Source organism: Saimiri boliviensis, chromosome 7, assembly GCF_048565385.1.
Source record: "Saimiri boliviensis isolate mSaiBol1 chromosome 7, mSaiBol1.pri, whole genome shotgun sequence".
In the NCBI taxonomy this organism is placed as follows: Eukaryota; Metazoa; Chordata; class Mammalia; order Primates; family Cebidae; genus Saimiri; species Saimiri boliviensis.
The window spans coordinates 20,327,427-20,351,040 of NC_133455.1; the positions used below are offsets into that span (position 1 = coordinate 20,327,427).

The 23,614-nt window shown below is 47.3% G+C and overlaps 1 protein-coding gene across 5 annotated transcripts in view; it reads right to left on the minus strand.

Annotated features, from left to right (window-relative positions):
• The window catches only part of RPH3A (rabphilin 3A), a 327,189-nt gene that overhangs the window by 97,819 nt on the left and 205,756 nt on the right, over positions 1-23,614 (minus strand). For 2 of the 5 annotated variants that reach the window (XM_074402203.1, XM_003932235.4), the window contains exons 1-2: positions 16,141-16,550; positions 15,883-16,000 (exon numbers count right to left, since the gene is read on the minus strand). The gene's annotated coding sequence lies outside the window, so the exon portion shown is untranslated. The other 3 variants (XM_010342855.3, XM_074402201.1, XM_074402202.1) reach the window with 3 other exon arrangements.

The window sequence follows — 23,614 nt, forward strand, 5'->3', positions numbered from 1 at the left end:
GCAGAGAGATTTAGTAAGTCATTCAAGGCCACAGAGCAGCAGAGCTGGAATCTAAACCCAGACAGATTAGCAGCTATCCCTACCCGCCCCGCTACTCTGAGTCTCCTGCTTCTCTGGAAGGGGCCCCACATCTGTGGTAGATTGCAGAACAAAACCTCCCCCTGGGTGGGGAGGAGTCCTATTGTTCTCTTCATTTCCAGGGAGCTGGTGCTGTGAAGAGGAGTGGGGCGTGCAGGGCTCAGCCTGTAAGTGCAGCCCTTTCTGGGCCAGTTTGAAGTTTCCATCAAGCCTCCTCAAGGTCTGCACCTCCATGTGAACCCTGCACTGCAGGCAGGATGACCTTTTCAAAACAGGGATCACATCAGGCCACCCTTCTGCTTGTGAGACCCCATTGATCACAGAATCAAGACAAATCGCCATATCATGGCCCTGCAGGCAACACCTGCCTCATTTCACACCTGCCTCTTCTCACCCTCACATCTCACACTCCAGCCGTGCTGGCCTTCTTTCAGATCCTGCACTGCTACCTCAGGGCCTTTGCACGTGTTCTTCCCACTGCCAAGAACACCATTCTTTTCTCCTCTCTTTACTCAGTTAACTCCTATTCATCCTTCAGCTCTCAGGTCAAACATCACTTCCTCTGGGAAGCCCTCCCGGATTAGGTCAAATTTCTTTGCGAACTGTGCCCCTCTATCTCTTTTTTTTTTTATTCTTTTTGTATTGCATTTTAGGTTTTGGGGTACATGTGAAGAACATGCAAGATTGTTGCATAGGTACACACATGGCAGTGTGATTTGCTGCCTTCCTCCCCTTCACTTATATCTGGCATTTCTCGCCATCGATGATAGACTGGACAGGGAAAATGTGGTACATATACACCATGGACTATTATGCAGCCATCAAAAACGATGAGTTCGTGTCCTTTGTAGGAACATGGATGAACCTGGAAACCATCATTCTCAGCAAACTGACACAAGAGCAGAAAATCAAACACCACATGTTCTCACTCATAGGTGGATGTTGAACAATGAGAACACATGGACACAGGGAGGGGAGCACTACACACTGGGGTCAGTTGGGGGGAAATGGGGGTGTGCCCCTCTCTTCAGAATCTTTGCCTTCATTTTTCATCACACAGCCATTTGAATCATTTTCTACCTGCTCACAGGAAGATGCCAAATCTAAATTGTTTTCTGCTACATCCCAGCACTGAGCACAGTGCCTATCACGTACTATAAATGACTGACTAGAAGATGAGGATTCTCCCCAACCAAATATTCCTCAGAAAACAAAAAATCAGTTCCTTTTTTTTTTTTCTTTTTTTTTTTTTTTGTGACAGTCTCCCTCTGTCGCCCAGCCTGGAGTGCAGTGATTGCAAACTCTGCTCACTGCAACCTCCACCTCCTGGGTTCAAGCGATTCTCGTACCTCAGCCTTCTGAGCAGCTGGGATTACAGGCACCTGCCACTACACCTGGCTAATTTCTGTATTTTTAGTAGAGATGGGGTTTTACCATGTCGGTCAGGCTGGTCCTGAACTCCTGGCCTCAAGTGATCCACCACCCATCTCAACCTCCCTAAGTGCTGGGATTACAGGTGTGAGCCACTGCTCCTAGCTCAAAATCAGTCTGTCCAGGTTCTTAAAATGTTTTTCACACTGTTAAGCATTCTCTTCTCTCTCAATTTGCTTTCTTTTGAATAACAAAAGAGTTTAAGCAAATTCTTTCTCAACTTTTCAACCATCATGCAACCCCAAGTGCAATTTCTTCCTTTCCTGTTTGTCAACGAAAGATATTTGCAATAGATGACTCTTACTAAAGTTATAAAACCTTTCTAACTTTCTTGGTTTCATAATTTCCAATAGGTATCAGTGGTGAAAGAACTGTTGTGTGGATTAATGCTTATTTTATATAACCATGTGGTTTTAAGTATGTGAGTATAATACAATTAATGAATCAAATGTTAATATTATAAAAAGACACTTGACAACTCCATTTACATCCCTACTAGGTTATTTAGTTATGTTAGGTAAAACATTTTGTGGAAGGAGAGGCAGATTCATTGTTTTATTGGGAAAATAGGACATAGAAGGTTATATTTGAGGCTGTGATTTACATGGTAGTAGATGGTCAATAGATACTTATCAAATGAATAGATGAATAATTGTATGTTGGTTGAGGGAATTCCCACACGGCAATTCAGAGAGCAGACATTCACTTCTGAATTATCTTCTTTTTAAAAAATGAACGTGTACTTGCAACCTCACACAGCTGCCCCCTAATATGCATTTGGCTCTCAAGGAGCAAACTCCATCTTAGGAATATTATTTCTTCAGTTGGGCTTCAGAAGGCAAAACAATCAGGAGTGCCGGGACTCAGGCTTAAGTCAGTATCAGGAAGGATGACTTAGCTAACTGGCCCTTTCCGACAATGCACAGGGCATCTTTGCGGAGTCCCCTCACTGGAGACACTCCAGCACATTTCCCAGGCAGTGGAAAAGAGGATTCATCCTCCTCCCAGAATGACCCACGAACCATTCCTGAATCGCTCAGGAAACCTTTTCCACTGCAGATTCCTGGTGTGACCCTAAACCTGAATCAGAATTTCTAGGGATAGGCCTTGAGCATCTGCATTGGAGATTCGTACACACACTAAAATGTTATAACCCCTAAGGTTTGAGATTGGACAAAATTAGAACCCAGACATTTGAATTTCTCAGATGAATAAAATTCCCTTCCAAATTTAGGGCTGTCAACTTGCATTGTTGTTGTTTTTATTTAAAAAAATAAAAGCAGGCGGGCGGCGGGCACCAATCTTTTGTTTAAAAAAGAAGCTGCCACACATTGCCAATGTTTTATTTTTTAAAAATATGTTTTAACGTTAAATAAGCAGAAAAGAGATAATGTCAGGACAGAGGTTTTTTTGTTGTTTTTTGGTTGGTTGGTTGGTTGATTTTTGCTTTTGAGGCAAAGTCTCACTCTGTCACCCAGGCTGGAGTGCAATGGTGTAATCTTGGCTCACTGCAACCTCTTGCTTCCTGGGTTCAAGCAATACTTCTGCCTCAGGCTCCCAAGTAGCTGGAACTACAGGCGTGCATTACCACACCCAGCTAATTTTTTGTATTTTTAGCAGAGTCAGAGTTTCCCCATATTGGCCAGGCTGGTCTCGAACTCCTGACCTCATGATCTGCCCACCTTGGCTTCCCTAAGTGCTGAAATTACAGGCATGAGCCACTGCACCCAGCCAAGTGTTTTTTTCCCTGCGCTATGAAAACTTGATTGGCAACATTTTGCCCATGTATAAATGCCTAGTTCTTCTCCTTTCACCAGGGCCAGCGGAAAGTTTGCCACAGGCCAGATCTGAATTTAGAAACCACCAGCGTAAGTAAAGAAACTTCAGGAGCCTTCCTGAATCAGGAAAATCCAAAGATGAAAGAAAGAGTTTGTATTGCCTGCTGCAAAATAATGGTGATAATGATAAAGTCCCAAGAGCTCCACTTGTAGGAACGCATTTGATCTCTACAAGAACACTAGGAGATGCCTGCTGTTATTAACAGCATTCCCACTCTGCAGCTGAAAGAAACTGAAGTACAGGGGGCTGCGGTGATCATCAAGTCTGCACAGCTGGCAAGGGGTGAAGTGGGCCCACGGAGCCTGGCTTTCCATGCTGAGGTCCTAGCCTCTGTGCTGTGTCACCAGCCAGCCAGCTGTCATGAGGGCCACACGTGCCTGGTGCACACACACATCCCAGGTTTCAACCAACCAATCCTTTATTGGAATGATGTCCATGAATTAGATCCAAGCTGGAAGGAGCTGAAGACTAGAGACTCGATTTCTGGAGCACTTTATAATTTATTTTTTAAAAAGCATTTTTAAGTTGCTTTATCCTCACAATTGCAAATAGAAAGTAGACGGTGGAAACTGGGGGAACGGAGGCCTCCTTATCTTCTTTAGACTGTGTCCTCATCTGCAGAATGGGAATAATAATGTCTCCTTCCCAAGGCTTCATGAAGATTGAAGGAGGTCAGTCATGTAATGCAAAGGGCAGGGCAGCCCACATAGAGTGCTCTGTGACTCCAGGGAGAAGTGCATGGACATCCCCAGCCCTGATAACTCATCCTCCCCCTGATAACTCCTCATCCTCTCGCTCTCCATATGGGAGAGAGGGAGAGGATGAGTTATCAGGCACATCTGGAACATGTACCCAAATGGATAGAGTCTTAGCTCAGTGCTGTTTCTAACAAGAGGGTGATGTAATGCTGTTAGCAGGTGAGGAGCCCCTCAGGGCATCAGAGACCAACCCGCCGTGGAGAACAGGGGCTGCCCTCACAGTTGGTGTTAACCAGAAATGACCACCTCATAGTGACTGATTGGGACAAAGGCTCCTGTCCCAGACCAGCTGCCATCACAACCAGAGGAAGAATTTTCAAATCTGGAGTCTTCTCAATCCCAGGCTTTGGACAGCTTCTGGGGGCCTCTCTGCCCACTCAAGGACCCCCACTTCCAGCAGCTGTAGCATTTTACACTCTGAGCATGTTCAGGACAAAACGAGCCTTTCTGCTTTCACCAAACTATTCCGAGGCAACATCAGTGTTACGTTAGGAAACCCAGGCCCTGGGGAGAGGACAGAGGCCCTGGGGAGTGGACAGAGGTGGTATGGAGCCAGCGTGACTACTCCAGATGGGAGAGTGTCTCTCCACACAGAGTGGGAAGTAGCCATTCAGCGGTGGGGTTGGGGGGGGGGTGCAGGGACAGCAGTGTCTCAGCCTGAGCCAGGGAACCACTCCCAACACACACTCATGCACTCACATATTCCCACACAGAACACTCACACACGTGCTCACACCATATTCCCCACATTCACACCCCACATACACACACATGTACACACTCACACACAGTACAGCAGGCAGACCCAGCAGGACTTGGAGAAGATACAAACATCTATTTACCTAACCTCCCAGGGTACTACTTTAAAAAAGTTTCATCACACAAAGCACATTAGGCATCATCTTATTTCACTCTCAAACAGGTTTATTAAATGAATGCTAGCATTATCCCTATCTTTTTTTTTTTTTTTTTGAGACGGAGTTTCGCTCTTGTTACCCAGGCTGGAGTGCAATGGCGCGATCTCGGCTCACCGCAACCTCCGCCTCCTGGGTTCAGGCAATTCTCCTGCCTCAGCCTCCCGAGTAGCTGGTACTACAAGTGTGCGCCACCATGCCCAGCTAATTTTTGTATTTTTAGTAGAAACGGGGTTTCACCATGCTGACCAGAATGGTCTCGATCTCTTGACCTCATGATCTGTCCACCTCGGCCTCCCAAAGTGCTGGGATTACAGGCTTGAGCCACCGTGCCCAGTGCATTATCCCTATCTTACAGAAGAAGGAACAAAGGCTCAGCGAGACTAAGTCACTTTGGCAAAGGTCACACAGCCAGTAGGTAGCAGAGGCAGGATTCGAACCCAGGTCCACCCAGCTCCAGACCCCACTGCTCTCTCCTGCATCCCTGCATGCATGCATGGTGTCTGACATCATGAGGATATTTAGCATTTGTTACACAAAGAATCGAAAGTGAAAGAATAAAGCATCTACTTGTGTTGCCCAAATAATCATTAAATCTCTATTAAAATAAGTCTTCCTATCCTGAAAGAATCCCAGTTGGCCAGTGCAGGGGGAAAAAGTTTCAGAAATACTCTGGGTTGCTGGAGGGAAACTCATATAAGAAAAATGAAAAAAGAAAAAAAACCGGGATTTATGCCTTGGAGAAAAGCAACAATTAGAAGCAAAAGATTACATGCCCACCTTGCAATGTGGATGGATCTTAAAAGCATAGCACTGAGTAGAAAAGAAGTGAGATCCTATGAGACCTTTAAAAATGTGTGTTTTGAAGGGACATATACAAATGAAAGAAATACGCATAACCAGAGTAGAACAGGGTTGTCTATGAAGGGAGGGGAATTGAGTATGAGGAAAAAAGAGAATAAATAATGAAAAACGGAGGAAGAGGAGGGCAAGGATCAATGATGGCTGTGAACCAGGACGTGAAAAAGAACTCAACTCTCATCATCTCACAGCCTAACAGATTCTTCTAATCTATGAAGCAAATAACAAGAGTCCTCCATGAACAACAGAGAGGCTACAAATGAGGCCAGTTCCCCTCTCACTATCATCGAAAGCACAGTCCCCTCCTGGTCACCGACACGAGTGTGCAGCATTTACTTCTCCCTGGGGAGTTTTCCTGGAAGCACTCATCCATTGTTCAGACAGGAAAGCTTGCCTGGACCCCTCTACAGAAGTTGGCCAAGGCTGGCTACTTAAGTCTGCCCAGTCAGATAAACCCTTCCAGGGTAAAAGAAAATCTACAGAAACAGTGACAGGACCCATCTGAAAGGCAAGCCTGCTGCGTGCTCCGTGTGAACTGAGTCTCCTTCCCCACCAAGGGCCCAGCTCCGGCTCCAAATGCTGGCTTCTCCCGCTTTCATCCTTAGGAGCAAGCCCAGCATGGCTGGTTTCCTTTTGAATGGGCCTAGCTAGCTCCAGGAACAACAGGTAGGTCTCTAATGGTCAGAGAGGAAGCTGCAGACACCAGAAGCACGTCTTCCATCGCCTCCAGCTGCCTTTCCCGCAGCCCCTGGGCTCCAAGTCTCTTGGAGAGAAATGCTTGGCCAGATACCTCAGCTTGCCACTTCATGGGGTGTCATCGCCTTCACCAAGTTACAATATCCTGCTTCATGCTGATAGATTAATCCAGCCACTACTCAGGGGAGAGGGGAAAAAAAAACCCCAAGCTGTTGCCTTTTCTTCTGGGGAAAAGGGAACCGTGCATTTTAGCCAGCATGGAATGGGCATTTGCGGAGCTCCCTGAAAGGTCTTGACTTTACACACACTACCGGTCTTGCCTCATAACCCACTGGCTCTTGGTTACAGCCAAGGCCCCTCTCCATGTCCCTACGATCACAAGCGCTGCAGCATTGCCAAGAAGAGGTCCCGTTCCCACCAGAGTGGCCCCTGATTCCTCTGGCCTTCTCCCCTGATGCCTGATCCATCAGTAAAGCCTGTCTGCACTACAGCAGAATTCACCCCAGATGTGGTCACCTTCTTCTCTGCCACCACCTGGTCCCTGCCCCGTCATGGCTCCTCTCACTGGTCCCCCTTCCACCCCACCTTCTGTGCTCCCTTCTCCACTCAGAGACCAAAGCAATCATTAACAACATTGTAAATTAGGTCACAACACTCTGGCATAAAACCCTCCTTGCAAAACAAAATCAAACCCAGACTCCTTGACTACCCTGGGAGGTCCTGTCTAACCAGGGCCCTCTCTCCCTTTGTCCCCGTCATGTGACCCTCACCCCACTCGCATGAGCTGTCGGCCTGTCCTTTGTGGACACCCAGTTGTCTCTGCTTTGGCACTACTGCCTCCATCTCCCAGGTGTGGCTCATCCCTCCACCCACCATCTATGCATGAATGCTTTCTTCTAGAAACTCAGCTTCCCCGGTGGCCCTTGTATAAATTAGTCCCACCCCTCCCTCCCCCCACCCGTCGTCTGTCATTCTCCATCTAGTCTTCCTGTCTCCTTCCTCCATGGCACTTCACTTGGTCTCTGGAGTTCTCTTGTTTGTGCATTTACTTGATTGGTTTTGCCACCCACTGGGCTGTGCGCTCCAGGGTGCAGGGAACTCTGGCTCCCTCACTGCTGAGTCTGCAGTGGCTAGAACAGTGTCCAGTACATGGCAATGTACAAGACTTGTCTGGAAAGGAGGGAATCGGGAATGAGTCTGCAGAGAGCCGTGGTTCTCAAAGTGTGGCTCCTGAGCCAGCAGCATCAACACTGCCTGGGAACTCATTCAGTGTGCAAATTCGTGGGCTCCATCCTAGTCCCACTGAATCAGAAACTCTGTTTTGACAACTCCTGCAGGGGGTTCTGATGCAGGCTAAGTTTGAGAACCTCAGGCATTGAACCATCTGCAGTCTCTACTCAATCCCCACCCCTGGGTGACCAGTGAGGGAATAACTAGCTGGGTGGGCAGTCTTGTCAGGGACAGGAGTTAGGGAAGCGGAAGGGAGTCTCCTGCCCCTGACTGACCTCTGAGCTCTGACGGAGGCTTTTATGTGTCTAGAGCAGGCGTCCCCAAACTGCGGCCCCCTGAGGCCATTTATCTGGCCCCCCGCCGCACTTCAGGAAGGGGCACCTCTTTCATTGGTGGTCAGTGAGAGGAGCACAGTATGTGGCGGCCCTCCAATGGTCTGAGGGACAGTGAACTGGCCCCCTGTGTAAAAAGTTTAGGGACGCCTGGTCTAGATAGTCCATGCTGGAGCCACATAGAGAATGCCAAGCTTGGGAGGGCTTCACAACCACTGTGTGCCACCAGAGCATGAGGGCAGAAGACTCACCCAGAAAGCTGAATCTTTGGCCTTTTGAACATTCTACAAAATTCCAAGCATTTGGCTTGGAGGTAAGATGACCAACTCATCACAGTTTGCCCAGGCCTCTCTCCACTCTTTATTGTTGTTTTGTTTTGTTTTGTTTTCGACACAGGGTCTTACTCTGTCACCCAGGCTGTAGAACAGTGGCACAACCATAGCTCACTGCAGCCTCAACCTCCTGGACTCAAGCGATCCTCCTGCCTAAGCCTCCCAAGTATCTGGGACTACAGGTGTGTGCCACATGCCCAGATAATTGTTTAACTTTCTTATAGAAACAGAAGTCTCACATGTTGCCCAGGCTGGTCTCAAACTCCTGGCTTCAAGTAATCCTCCTGCCCTGGCCTCCCAAAGTGCAGGGATTACAAGTGTGAGCCATCCCAGGACCGCCTTCAGTTCCAGGCAGAGCTGGATGATTGGTGACCCTACTTGGAGCCCTTATCACCTTGAGTCTCAGAAACTCACAAATGTATTCCCTTTACAAGTAATTTCTGCATGTCTTAAAGATGGAATGAGGAAGACAGACAGAGAGCAAGCAAAGGAAAGGAGGAGAGGCCGGGGCAGAAGAGAGAGAAAGGCAGAGAGGGAAAGGGAGAAAGAGAGACTGCAAGGAGAAAGCAGGGAATTTATTTAAAAGGTGGGAAAACTAAGGAGCCGGGCAGGGAAAAGGAGAGGGAGGGAGAGATAAAGACAGAGCTTAGGAACTTAACACCACAGTGACAGAGGAAAAACACAGGCAGGCAGAGAGGGAAAGGGGAAAGCGTGCAGGCAGGAAGGCTGTGCGATGGAGCGGGCCACACAGATGCTGTCTGGCAGCATCTTGCATGAAAAGCCTCCCAGCAAACTTCGAGAAACCATCTCTCTTCTCTGCAGCCCCAGAACGCCGCCGCGCCATCAACGGCTGGCACCAAAACCTGCTTACATAATATGTTCTCTGCTGAAAGCTGCTTCCATTCACAAGTCACCACTCGTCATTGTGTAGGTGCATTAAAGAGGAAGAAAAGGAAAAGTAAGAGAGGAAAGAACGAAAGAAAAAGGCAGCTGAATGAACTCACTCAGATTATATTGAGAGATGAGAAGATATTTTCCCCCCTCGCTCTCTAAATAAATCCTTCACGAACCACACGTCATTATGATGCTGTCAGATGAGTTTCCTCTGGTTGATTAATTGCAGGGGGTGGTAAAACACCCGGCTTCCTGAGGCATGTTCTCATGCTCACTGGAGGGATTACTAAACCAGAGTCTGACAGGGCTCCATTACAGTGAGATTTAAGCGTGTGTTATATGATTAAAACTAATGACAGCAAGACAGTTACTTCGAGGAAACCACAGTGACATTGCATACAGCAGCCTGGGGCCTCAGCACGGCTGCCTCCCCACTTTTCCTGGCCCAAATGGGGAGCAGAGTTGGGCTAAGAAGCATCACGTTTGGCTGGGTGCAGTGGCTCACAGCTGGAATCCCAGCCCTTTGGGAGGCTGAGGCAGGAGGATAGTTGAGCCCAGGAGTTTGAGACCAGCCTGGGCAACATAGGGAGATGCCATTTACACAAAAAATTAAACAATTAGCCCAGCGTGGTCATGCCTATAGTTCCAGCTACTTGGGAGGCTGAGGCAAGAGGATCGCTTGAGCCCAGGAATTCAAGGTTGCAGTGAGCTATGATCATCGTGCCACTGTACTCCAGCCTGGGTGACAGGGCAAGACCTATCTCAGAAACAAAAACAAACAAACAAACAAAAAACTGTTCCCTCAAATCCCAAAACCCAGGCCTGGCTGGAAAGCTGATTATTAAGGCTTTGCCATGAAGCTATCTAAGAAACCAAGTCCTGGGGTCCTGCCTAGCAAAAAATGACTCCTTGGAAGCATCTGAGGTTAGCAGGGAATGGGAACAACATGCTAGGTCCAGGTCATGCTCCTGTGGGATTCAGCAGCAGAAAGGAGATGGTATGTACAGGAGGCAATGGGCTTGGTCTTACCCTGCTCAGCCCCTTGGGGGGTCACAGGGGCACCTTGGCAAAATGTCAGAGGCTTACAACACACTTAGAACTGCTATAGTTAACACCTGTAAAAGTGTTTTGCCTTTCAAAAAAAAAAAAGCCTTCACTTACAACAGTGGGGGCTCTGCACTCAGTTTCTGGTGCAGCAAGTCTGGATGGAACCCAAGAATATGCCCTCCTAACAAGTTCCTGGGTAATACTGATATTGCTTCAGGGTGGGGAGAACCACGATCAGAACCACTGAGTTAGATGAGTCACCTGATTCAGGCTAGTCAGATGACTCTGGCCATCAAGAGCTCTTTACCCCACAACAGAATGTAAACCCAGGAACATCCACATTTCTCTGCCCTTTGCCCTTCTTTTGCCTGCAAGCCAAGTAATGTAGCCCCCCTCTCCCTGCTCCAAGAAACCAAGCCGACTTCACTTTTAGGAAAGGCTCTTACAGCTTCTGATTACAGTGTAAATGACTAATAAGGCTGGATGCATTAACTCACTCCAAAGCATCTGTTCTTTAACTAAGAGCAAAGCCTTAAGAAAAGGAATAAAACTTGAATGGTGAAAATTTCAGGTATCAGTGAACTGAATGTCTTTGGGTGACTCAGGGGGCCCTCTTTGTACCACACCTCCCAAAAGATCACATTATGTAGGTAGCCACCTACTTTAAGTCCCAAAAGGAATAGTATCTTTTATTTTATTATTATTATTTTTTGAGACAGAGTCTTGTCCCAGGCTGGAGTGCAATGGTATGCTCTTGACTACTGCAACCTCTGTCTCCCAGGTTCAAGCAATTCTTCTGCCTCAACCACCCAGATAGCTGGGATTACAGGCACACACCACCATACCTGGCTAATTTTTGTATTTTTTTGTAGAGACAGGGTTTTACCATGTTGACCAGGCTGGTCTTGAACTCCTGACCTCAAGTAAGCCACCTGCCTTGGTCTCCCAAAATGCTGGGATTACAGGCATGAATGACCCCACCTGGCAAGGACTGTATCTTCATTGCCACTTTATTCCCAATGCCCACCATAGTACCAGGCATACTGTAGGTATTCAATAAATGTGCAATGCATGATAAATAGCAATGGGCACTCTGGCAGGAAGAGAGAGAGGCCTGTCCTTTGCCTGTAACAAATCTGAGACAAGAGCCAAGTCCTTCCAAACCTCTCAACAATGACTCATCATAATCAACAAACACTAACTAAGCACCTACTGTGTGCAGGCCTCTGGCTGGACCACAGGCCCCAAACTGACATGTTCACTAGTCAGTCAATTGGGCTTCATTCATTCATTCATTCATTCACTCAGTAAGTCATTGCTGAGCACCTGCTGTGGGCTGACCCAGACAACAAAAAATGAAGACAGCACTCACAGCCTTGGCCCTTAAGGATCTCACCCTGTGGCACCTGAGGACTCCTACACAGAAGCGCTGTAGCAGGAAAAGCACTTCCCAGAGAAGAGAGGGAAAGCTCAGGTTTCCTGGAGAAAATACATGGCTCAGAGCTTATAGCCTGGGATGATTCAGCAAAAACCTCCCAGGGACTTGAAAGAACAAAAGACTTGAGTGGTCAGCAGGGCTTTTGCTACTAGAACTCTTCTCTGGGGCCTACCCACCATGCTCATGACTCCCCTGTTAGTTGCTTAGAGCCTCACAAGCCAAACAAAGAGGGAGTCATTATGCCCATTTCACAGATGAAGAAACTGAGTTCTGGGAACCTGCAGCAACTGGGAAACTGCAGTGGGGAACAGGAGGGGCTGGCAGCTCCTATCTCTGAGCTTCATCCTCTCTCTCATGGGTCACACAGTTACACAGCCCAAAGAATTCACCTTCCTCTACCTCACCCTACTCTTGTTTTGGTCACGGGTGTTTTCGCTGTTACCATCACCAACATCGCCCCCACTGCAAACAAACATTTGTTGGACAATTTACTCCTTGCCAGGCTCAGTATAAACTGATCATTAACTCGTAACATTCTCACAACTGCATTCTTATTCCCATTTTGTAGATGAGGAAATTGAGGTCCAGAGAGGTGAAGTGACGCAACCAGAAAGTGCTTAGGACCAGGATCTAAGCCTAGGAAATTTATTTCCAGAGCCCATCCTCTTAATCCCTATATGATGCTACCCTAATATACCCAATTTAAGAAACTGAGGCTCAGAGAGGTTAAGGCCCTTGCTGAAGTCACACAGCAAGGAAATGTCAGAGTCAGAATTAGAACTAAGATCTGACTGCTTCCAGAGTCCACACTGCAGCCCCTGGCTGGTTAAGGAGGCAGACAGGTGTGAAGCACAGAAAGGAGGGGGCTATTTCTGCAGTGCCTCCTTCACTCTCTCAGCACTTCAAGGCTCTTCATCCTGGGTGGAAATTAAATATTTAAACTCATCGGCTCCAGTCCATCATGACTGGGTCCCAGAATTATTTTTACCCCAGATTATGGCCACAACTCTTAACAGAAATAAACCACACTGTTTTCTTCTCGTTGCCATCACATCAACTCCTAACTTATCTGCAATTACAATCAGCTCCCCACTGACAGGGGATGAAGAACAGAAGACAGGTCCATGCGTCATGGTGGTTTTTATTGGAAAACCATAAACTCTGTAGGACCCATTCACAGAGTGGGAAAGAGTTAAAGTATAATATCCCATCCCACAAAGAAAGCCCAAGAGCAATCACTCCAACCGAATGCACATCTTCAGACAAAGCAGCCAGTTTGTGTATGGAGCAATAAGGAGAAAGGCAGAGTGGGCTGCTGGGACTGAATTCCCAGGCTACCCCTATGGAATCACAGAATCTCTGGCTGCTGCCTCTCTCCTGCCAGCAACAAAGGAAATGTCCACATTTGTCTCCATGGCTAAGCTTCCTGATTACCAGCACAGGCTGGAGAGACACTGCTGAACATGCTACCTCTGTGCGTCAGGTTGAATGGGGGGAGTAGGGGCTGCTGGAGCCAGGAGTGAAGGGATGATGCCTTGGTCTTCATAACGGTGGGTTTGTATGTCACTGCCATAACTTACTGTGTGGTCTTGGGCAAATTGTTTTCCGTCTCTGGGACCCCCTGGAAAGGGTTTGACTAAATCAGAGGTTCTGACCTTGGGGGCGGTGCTCAGATGGGCATTAGGGAGGATCCAACACCCTGATGTTGTGTGTTTGAGTGTATATATGCATCTTTTCAGAGCAGAGGCACTCCAAGGAGTCCTTGCTGCTACTCCTGAGAAGAGTCTCTATGGAGCCTTCAAGTGCTGCGAAATTTGCATCTCTGTGCATCTAAGGCCATCAATAAAGCAGACCCCTTTCCAGCTGAGTTCAGGATTCTAAAAACCTAGGAAAGTTCTCACGAGACTCCTCTATCCCAATTCACCCCAAACAGAGCCACTCCCTGACACAGGATATATTATCCAGCACAGTGCTAACCCTTCCTAGAAATGTGGGCACGCGCATTCACAAACACTCACACACATACCTATCCCACAGTCACAGAAACCCAGAACTGGAAGGGGCCTTAGGGCCATTGGGACAGACTGCTCCATTGCATAGATGGGGAAACTGAGGCCCAGAAAGTGGAGACAGCTGGGGCTGGAACCCAGGTCTCCTGACCCAAGTCCAAGGCTCTTTCCAGAAGCTTCTGTTTCCCTCTCCCTGGTGCACCACAATGCACCACTTCAAATGTGATGGGGGAGGAGGGAGGGCAGCCTCTCAGATCTTGGCCATCCCTAAGGAAGTGAGGCAATGGGGAGATCTTTGGGCAGTGTCCACATCTGGACAGCCAAGTCTTAGCGATCTCAGCTGGGCTGGCATGTACCACATGGCTAAACCAGTTGTTAAAAATATTAAAATAAAAAAATGAAACGGTGATGCTGCCCTGAGACCTCCGTGGCTTTCTTGATAGTCTCCTAAGATCCCCCCCAAACCTCTCCATAATCCAGCAATTAAAAGGTTTGACCCCCCCCCAAAGATCCCCTATTCCAGAACCCTAGCCATTCTGATCAATTAGTATCAAATTTCAATACTTTAAATATCACCCATAGCCAGATCTGTGGTTCTTTTTTGAACAAAATTTCCTCACATTCATTATTCACACTCAAGGCTTCCCAGTGAGGAAACCAAGGCAGCTTCCTCCTCAAGGTCACCCAGCAAGGGAAGCTAGGAAGAAAAGTCAGGGACTTTGAGGACCAGATCTTTGGCATTAGCCACCGGACAGCCCTCCCCTGGGAGGGCTGAGCAGGTACATGCCCTGGAATTTCAGCATCTCTTCTTGGCTTTGGGGCTAGAGAAAAAAAAAGAAGTGAGTGAACTCTGCTTATATTTCAGGCTTGCCAATCTCTGTGGCTGTTGTTTCATTCCTCCCACCTCCAAGAGCAAGAATCTAAGAAGGAAATCCTTGGGGATGCAGAACCCTGAGGTAGCCCCTGAGATAACCGCAAAGATGCTAAAAATAAGGGCATTCATTTCCAGAAAAGTAGATGTGATCAAAGCAGAAAGCAGAGCGAAATCCCCTTTTGATGGGTCACAGATTAGCATCAAAGGCATTTCAAAATTAAATGTGAGCTTTTGGATTCAGTTTCAAGGTACTTCCACTTCCTACTCACTAACAGGTTGGTGCAGCCTTAGCCCATCAGGATCTTGGAAAAAGAAACTAGTGCAGGGGGATGGTCTGCCCTGGAACAAAACTGAAGCCAGAGCCTGGAATCTTGCCCCAGAATTTGAACAAGTGCTGTTCCCCTCATTCCATCCGAGACAAACTCAAGGATAGAATCTCCCAAGCTAGTGCCGGGGCACTCCTCCATACAATTACTTACAGGTTACACCACCTGTGAAAACAAAACATAATCTGCTCTGCAGGCAGTGGCTGCTCCCTTCTAGCCTGCCTGACCACTCATCCCAAGCAAAGTATGGCCCTTTCCTAGCTCCCAGGTCTCCCATCTCAGGAAAGCCAGAACAGCCAAGCTCGCGAAAACCACCACAATTAAATTACTCATCTGCTCCTGGAAGATGGTACAATCTAAGCTCTGTCCTATGTAAATCTCACCCAGTGTGCTCAGGCAAGAGCTACCCTTCCAGGTGACCCTCTCCCCTCCAGGAATAAGCGCTCACTTGCTAAGTCAGAACATCCGGAGTCCCTCCATGCCAGACTAGCCAGCCCCACGAAGGGTTAACTCAGAACTGCCGGCTACTTTCACCAGCTTCTGCTGCAAAGGAGAGGGCAAATTGGGCAGAAGCCACAATTTTGATCGCATTGCCTACAACATGAGCACATTTTACCCTCTCCCTGGGCACTGAGCCAAAATCTCATTTGGCTTTGGGATGCCGCTTAGGTGATAAAACACTGCAGAATGTAGGCAAATAAGCATAGTCGTTCCTCGACACCCTTCTCCTCCCAACTACCCTTTATCCCACCAGGCACACACATTACAATTGAGATTTCAATAGCCCTAGCCCATATCCACAACCCAGGAGAATATCACTTACCGCGCCGGAGGATTGCAGGGGGAACGAGTGAGCCAAATTCTTGCCAACTCCTCCCTTCTTTGCCGGCTAGGAAGACGCTAAGTCCCAATGACTTGGTTTAAAAGCTCAGCAGAGGTGCCTGAAAGAAAATTGTTCATTTGACTCTCCTACTCTTCTCAAAATAAAATCAAAGCACCAGTGCACACACATGTACATGCACAGACACACAGATACATCAACTACCCCTAAATCATGCAGGACTGAGACAAAAAGAAATACCACTGCTAGAAGCGGAGGAAACTCGGACCAGCCAGCAGTGAGTCAGTGGACAGGGACAGTGGCTCCCTCAGATTGTCCTCCACACAGATGAAGGTTTTCGCTCTGTGAGTGTCTCTCTCTCTCTCTCTCTCTCTCTCTCTCTCTCTCTCTCTCTCTCTCTCTCTCTTTCCCTTCTTTCCAGTCCGCGTAGGCAACTCTGGGCTGCTGGCAGTAGACGAATCAATTGCTTCCCCAGAGCCGGATTCTGCCGCGGCTGCCACCACTACTGCAAAGCCCTGTGTGAGCAAGGGAAGGGGGGCGGCAGCTTCCCAGTGCAGGGGGAACCAAACGGGAACCAAGCCTGCCTCCCACCCGTGATTTATGTGTGCGGTGCCTGGAGAAAGAAAGGTGGGAGGCCGGGAGGGGAGGTTGGGCGCACCAGAGATCCCAGCTGGTCGGAACGGCAACCAGGGGATTGGCGGTCAGCACCATGGACAGCGCTAAGATGCGGCGGAGGAGGGGATGGGCGAGAAGTGAAGCCCCAGGCAGTGAAGTTAAGTAATTGGATGGTTAGAGCAGAGAAGGGGGAGTCCGGAGGAGTGCGGGACGGGACTTCTCGACAATACACAGTCTAGTCAGTGACAGCTTACCTACCACGCATTTGTTCTAATACTGTCGCTCACTCTCAGAGCAAAGGAGCTATAACTTTGCAGCCCCTGTCTCCCTCACGCCCCCAGTCCTGCAGTGCCCCTCTCTGCTCAGACAAGAGTTTGGCTCTAGTGTGGAAAGCTCCCTAAGTGCTTTTTCCCCCCTCAAACTTTCACCCAGCTGACCTGTCCTCACCCCCATTGCTGCAGATTTCTGACCTGTACCTGGAATTCCTTAGAATTCATGGCAGAAAAGCTGAGGCTTAGGAAATGGAAATTTCTAAGGGACAGGATGGCTTAGTTGAATAAGCACTTGATAGTTTTCTGGAAGCCAGATCCAGCCCCCATACAACCTTGGAAAAGTCATTTAATGCTTCCAAGTCCTATCTGTAAAATGAGAATATAAGGACCTTCTTTTTCCTAAAGACTGAAAGCAAGAGGTTAAAATGCAAAAATAAGAACACCTAAGCTGTGAGCTGCTAGGATTCCATAATACATAACCTGTCCTACAATGCAAATGTTTAGACAGAGCGATAAAAGAATTGACAACCCATCTAGGATGGTCTGTGCCAACCGCACCCTTCAGCACGTGGTTTGAGTAGAATGAAGGGAAATTTTAGGTCTCAATCAGACCATGAGTCTTGGCCAAAGATCCTTCCCTGAAAGATCCAGACTGGTTTTCTGAAGTGAAATCACTGTATGGACAAGGAAATAAAAGTATCAAAAGGGAAAATATATAAAGAGGAATGGATGCTCATGGCTCCCAGTGCTCCAGATTTCAAGGGCCCTATTCCTGCTGGCTTTGGGAAAGGGCTTACATTGGAAAAAGGTCAGGAAATCTCAAACAGACCAAGATCTGCTTAGAACTTCTCTGCAAAGTGAAGGAGAACTCTCTCTATTGGAGACTCACATCTAAAGCTTCCCATCCAGATGGCCCAGGGTTAACTACTACATTTGTCACTTACTTCTCTCCATGAGAGCCAGGACTTAAAATGAGACCATTTAGAGCTTCATTTAAAAAAAAAATTTAAGACAGTGTCTTGGCCTGGCACAGTAGCTCATGCCTGTAATCCCAGCACTTGGGAGGCCGAGGCAGGTGGATCACCTGAGGTCAGGAGTTCGAGACTAGCCTGGCCAACATGGCGAAACCCCATCTCTACCAAAAATACAAAAAATTAGCTGGGTGTGGTGGCTCTTGCCTGTAATCGTAGCTACTTGGGAGACGGAGGCAAAAGATTCATTTGAACCCAGGAGGTGGAGGCTGCAGTGAGCTGAGTTCGTGCCATTGCACTCCAGCCTCAGCAACAAGAGTGAAACTCCATCTCAAAAAAAAAAAAAAAAAAAAAAGACAGTGTCTCTGTCACCCAAACTGGAGTACAGTGGTGCAAGTATAGCTCACTGAAACCTTAAACTCCTGGGCTCAAGTGATTCTCCCACTCCAGCCTCTCCAGTTGCTAGGACTAGAGGTGCACACAAACATACCCTGCTAATTTTTTAAATTTTTTGCAGAGATGGGTCTCACTGTATTGCCCCAGCTGATCTTAAACTCCTGGCCTCAAATGATCCTCCTGCCTTAGTATCTCAAAACACTGGGATTACAGGTGTGAACCACTGTATCTGGCCTAGAGCTTCATTTTATACATGGTGATAATGAGGGTGATGGTGGTGGCGGTGGTGGTAGTAATTGTTATCATGATGGTAATCATGGCGATGATTATAGTGATGGTGTTGATTGATAATGATTATAGTGATTATGTTGATGGTGATGATTATGGTGGTGGTGGTGGTGGTGGTGGTAGAAATGATGACAGCTATTGAAAACCTACTATGTGCCAGCCCTTTTGCTAGGAACTTTACATGTATCATCTTCTCAAGTCCTCGCCATGACCCTTTCGGGGCACTATAATTATTCCCATCTTGCACATGAGAAAACTTAGACTCAAGAAATAAAATTCCTTGCTCAAGGCTTCACAGTAAGTTATAGACATAGCATTCAGACTCACGGTTGTATGATTCCAGGATGTCTCTCTTGGAGCTCATTTAAAATGCATTTGACAAGTTTGAGGGGAAAAAAATTATCGACTATTTTCTGTGATGATCCTGTGACATAAATTCAGTGTCCTCACTTTACAGGTGGAGAAACTGGGGACCAAAGAGGAGAAGTGGCTTGTCCACAGCCAAAGAGCTAGGAAGTAGCAGAGTTGAGTATAGTATGCAAGCTTTTCAAATGCCAGGACCTGTGTCCTATAGCCTCAGGCAGTCCCAGGCACATAGGAAGCCCTCAATAAACATATTTTGTTTTGTTTTGTTTTGTTTTGAGACAGAGACTTGCTCTGTCACACAGGCTGGAGTGCAGTAGCAAGATCTCGCCTCACTGCAACCTCCACTTCCTGGGTTCAAGCGGTTCTCATGCCTCAGCCACCCAAATAACTGGGACTACAGGTGCATACCACCACATCTGGCTAATTTTTGTATTTTTAGTAGAGATGGGGTTTTGCCATGTTGGCCAGGCTGATCTCAAACTCCTGACCTCAAGCAATCCACCCACCTCAGCCTCCCGAAGTGCGGGGATTACAGACATGAGCCACCGTACCTGGCCACCTCAATAAACATTTGAAGAGTGACTCAAGAAGCCCAGGGAGGAATGAAAGTCATTTAGGATGCTGGTGGTAGAATCAGAGCCTGAATAGTTCCCAGGCCTCTTGGCTTCCAATCCCAAGGAATTTCTCACAGCTTCCCTGACCATTAGGTATGTATTCTGGGAAGGCCTCTCATGAATTCAGCTCTCCCTTAGGGAATGGCAATAGCTACCACCTGCTGTGTACCTAGACACCCACCACATGTCAGGCATTGTACCAGGCACTTTACAGTGACTATCCCCACACTTCACAACTACATGAAGTGGGTGCTATTATTGCCCCATTTTCAGACAAGAGGATGAAGGCTCAGACAGATGACGTGAAGCCCCCAAGCTCACACAACCAGGGAGAAGCAGAGGCAGGGATGCAAATATCAGGTCTGTCTGACTCCAAAGCCTGTGTTTTCACGACCCTGTCAGCTTTTTCCAAACCAGGCCGCCTAGAGGCCCCTGTGGAAATGAAAAGAGGCCTCAACTGACCCTCCACTCTGGTTTCAACTAGAACAGTGAGTGGTGCTTTTAACTGTTTTGCATACTGGGCATCTGCCCAAGCCTTCATTGAAACAAGGACTTTGCAGCAAAATTAAAAAATAATAATATGCTTGAAACTGGAGCTCCACACCCTCTCCATTGACCACGCCATCTAGGAACTGGCCTGGCCTTGTCAGGGGACTTTGCCCCACCCTGCCCACCTCCCTGGTCACCACTGCCAAACCCCTCTTCTGTCCCGGGTGCTTCTGGAGAACCCTTTGTTCAAAGAACCAGCTGCTGCCACTAGCTCCACCAGCCTGTGGCACTGCAGCAGAGAGACACCTCGAAATTTAGACTCCTCAAGGCTGAGCCTGGCCAGGCTCTGATGCTCTCGAGGCTTCATTCAGTGACAGAGCATTGCAAAGAGATTCCTCAGGCCCTAATTCAGCAAGCTGCCTTGCTCTACCCTCATTCTGTGGAGCAGAGGCAGCCCAGTAAGACTTTCCATTACCCCAAAGAGGATGGGAAATGATGGTAGTAATAGCTGCAGCAACCAAAGCTACCCACTACATCCTGCACAATTCGTATGTGCAGCATTATCATCTGGTCCTCCCAACAATCCCTTCTCAGGATGATAATGGTTTCATTTGTTTTACAAAGAAACTGAGACTCCTAAAGCAACTAGCCTGAGGCCATTTAGTGCATAAGCTGCAAGACTGGAATTTGAACCAAGGCCCTCTGAATTTATTATCATGATGCTACCTGGCATTCCTGATTCCCAGTCCTCTCTCCTGTTGCAGGGGGCGGGTGCTTACTATTTGCCAGATGCCAGGCTTTACCCCGGCACTATTCATGACTGACACCAATGAAAGGAGTTTGTGTGATGTTATTCACTCATTTTCAAGATGAGGAAATCAGACAGAGAGAGCTCAAGTGACTTGCCCAAGACAACAAAACTAGAAAGAGGGGGACAATGGGGTGTGAATCTGAACAGTTTTTCTCAAGGTTCTCTGGGCTTTTCTGTCTCCCAAGGAAATGAGAGCACTGAGATATCCTGGAAAAAGAGAACGCTTCCATTTCACTTAGCAAGTGTGATAGGCAAAATAATGGCCCCAAAAGATGTCCACATTTTCATCCCCAAAAGGGGTTTATAGATTATCTTAAGTGGCAAATGAGACTTTGCAAGTGTGATTAAGTTAAGGGTCTTGAGGTGGGGAGATTATCCTGGGTTATTTGGGTGAATCTAACATAATCACAAGGGTCCTTATAGGAGGGAGGTTGGAGGGCCAGAGTCAGAGAGGAAAGGTGATGATGGAAGTATGGGGGAGAGAGAGAAAGAAAGGCAGGGAGAGGTATGAAGATGCTTTGTTGCTGATCTTGAAGATGGTGGAAGAAGCTACTAGCTAAGGAATGTGGGCAGACTGTAGAAAATGGAAAAGGTGAGAAAAAGATTCTCCCCAGGAGCCTTCAGAAGGCCCACAGCCCCACTGCTGACACCTTGGTTTGAGGATGTCTCACCTCCAGGACTGTAGGATAATAAATCGGTGTTGTCTTAAGCCACAAAGTTTGTGGTTACTTGTTACAACAGCATAGGAAACCAAAATAGCAAGTCTGCCAGCAGACCCTGCATCAAGAAACCCATAGCAAATCGGCTTTAGGAATCACAGCTGAGCTCCCTCTTAGACAAAGGACCCAATGCTTCAATCATATTAAAACCTGTTCTGAACAATACCACATGTTTGCCCTACAAGAAAAAGGGCACACGCTCAAAGCTTTAACCTAAACACTAGGCTTCATTGCTGGATGACACTACCAGGGCATCCACTCCCTCCTCCTCCTTCTCCTTTATGAGCCTCCACGGAAAGGCTACTTCACAAAAGGGAAGAAATGTCACAGGGCAACTTTCCAGGAGCACAACTCATCGCAGGGAATCAGCCAGAGATAGAACAAGTAAATGAAGCAGAGAGAGATTGGCGTGCAAGAGAAAGAATGAGAGAGAGAGGGGGAGAGAGAGAGAGAGAGAGAGAGAGAGAGAGAGAGAGAGAGAGAGAGAGAGAGAAAGGATTGCTGGGTCCCTGAGATTGGCCTATGTGTACTCACAAATCCCTTCCCACCAGGAAAAGGCCAGTTGTGGAGAAGCCCACTAAACTCCTTAGGAAAAGACACAGTAGGACTTGGTGAAGCAAGCTTTCAAGACAAGCCAACAAGCCTTATTTATTAATCAATCAGTTCTGCGTTATCAGGCAAGGCTCTGCCGGGGAACACAAATGGGACTTGCCTTCTCTGACACTCTGAGTTTGATTTCAGCTCCCCCACTTCCCCATCTGTGACCTTGGCATGTCACTGGTATGCTCCGAACCTCAATCTCCTCAACTGTAAAAACCACAATACCTTCCCCACCCATCAACCAATGTAGCCAGAATGTTTCACTGAGCTCATGAAAAGGGATGAATTTTGTATACTCTAAATGATGAATAGCAGCTACCATTTATTAAGTGCCTACTGTGTGCTGCATGCTTACCCAGACTCTTATCCTCAAGGAATTTAGTTAAAATGTTCAGCCCAAAATGACCATAAGTAAGGGGAAAAGCACAGCAATGGCAGAGATGGCATAATACAGTGGGTAAGAGGCCAGGTTTCAGAGCTAGGCTCCAGTGTTCAAATCCGACTCTACCACATGCAAACTGTGTGACCTTGAGAAAGTGACTAAAGCTTTCTTTGCCTCAGTTGCTCCATCTGCAAAGCAAATGATGGCACTGCCTCATAGTTGTCACTAGGATCACATTAGCTAATATATGTAAAGCACTTAGAGCAGAGCCCAGCACATAGGCCGCCCGGTGTCTGTCATCTTTATTTAGTATCATTGCCATTGTGATGATTATTTATTATGGAAGGGAGGTGTCTTCCAAAGAATGATATATGCTATGCTGAGATCCAAGAGATGAAGTTAGGTCTATGGACGTGTATTTTTTCAATGTTTGGACGTTACATTTTTACCTTAAAGCACGTTAGGAAATTATTATATTCCCATTTCCAGCAGTGACATAATGTCATTTCCATCATCTCCATAGCATTATCTGCCCTGAAATCTGAAAATCAGTCAGTCCTGGAATCATGCCTCTGGGTATGCTAGGTTTGCCTAACCACCCTCTGCCTCCTGCCATGCAGCTGTATACACTCTTAAGGCCAGCTTCCCAGTTAAGCCAGTAAGTCCCAAAGCACAATCTTTAGCTAAAAGAATAAAGTAAGCATGCAGGACCTTTCCTCTCCCAGGCTCTCTCCAGAATCTAAATCTGTTTCTAGCCTGTAACAAATAAATAGCTGACACTTACGGAAAGCCAACTGTATTTTCTTCATCTGAACTCCTAAAACAGAACCCAACCTTCTCCCTGTGTCCACCCAACATTATAACTGGCTCCCCCACTGGACTGGACATTCCAAGAACACAGCTCAGTCTTGTGTATTTCTGAGTTGTCAGGTCCCGGAACAAATCTGATGTCTGGTCAATGTTGAATTAGCAAATTATTCTTAGAACTTTTGATGCTTGCATCTTTTGTCTTACTGGAATCTCATAAAACTTACTGTCATCTGACCACCCCAAACTGCACGTTTAGTTACCGTAAGTGAGATGCGACTGTAGTTCATGGGATTCTGCAAGGAGCCCCATATCTTCGAGTTGCTGCTGTCTTTGAACAATTTTAGGGGGACCTGGGCTAGATCATCCCGTCAGAAGAGCAAT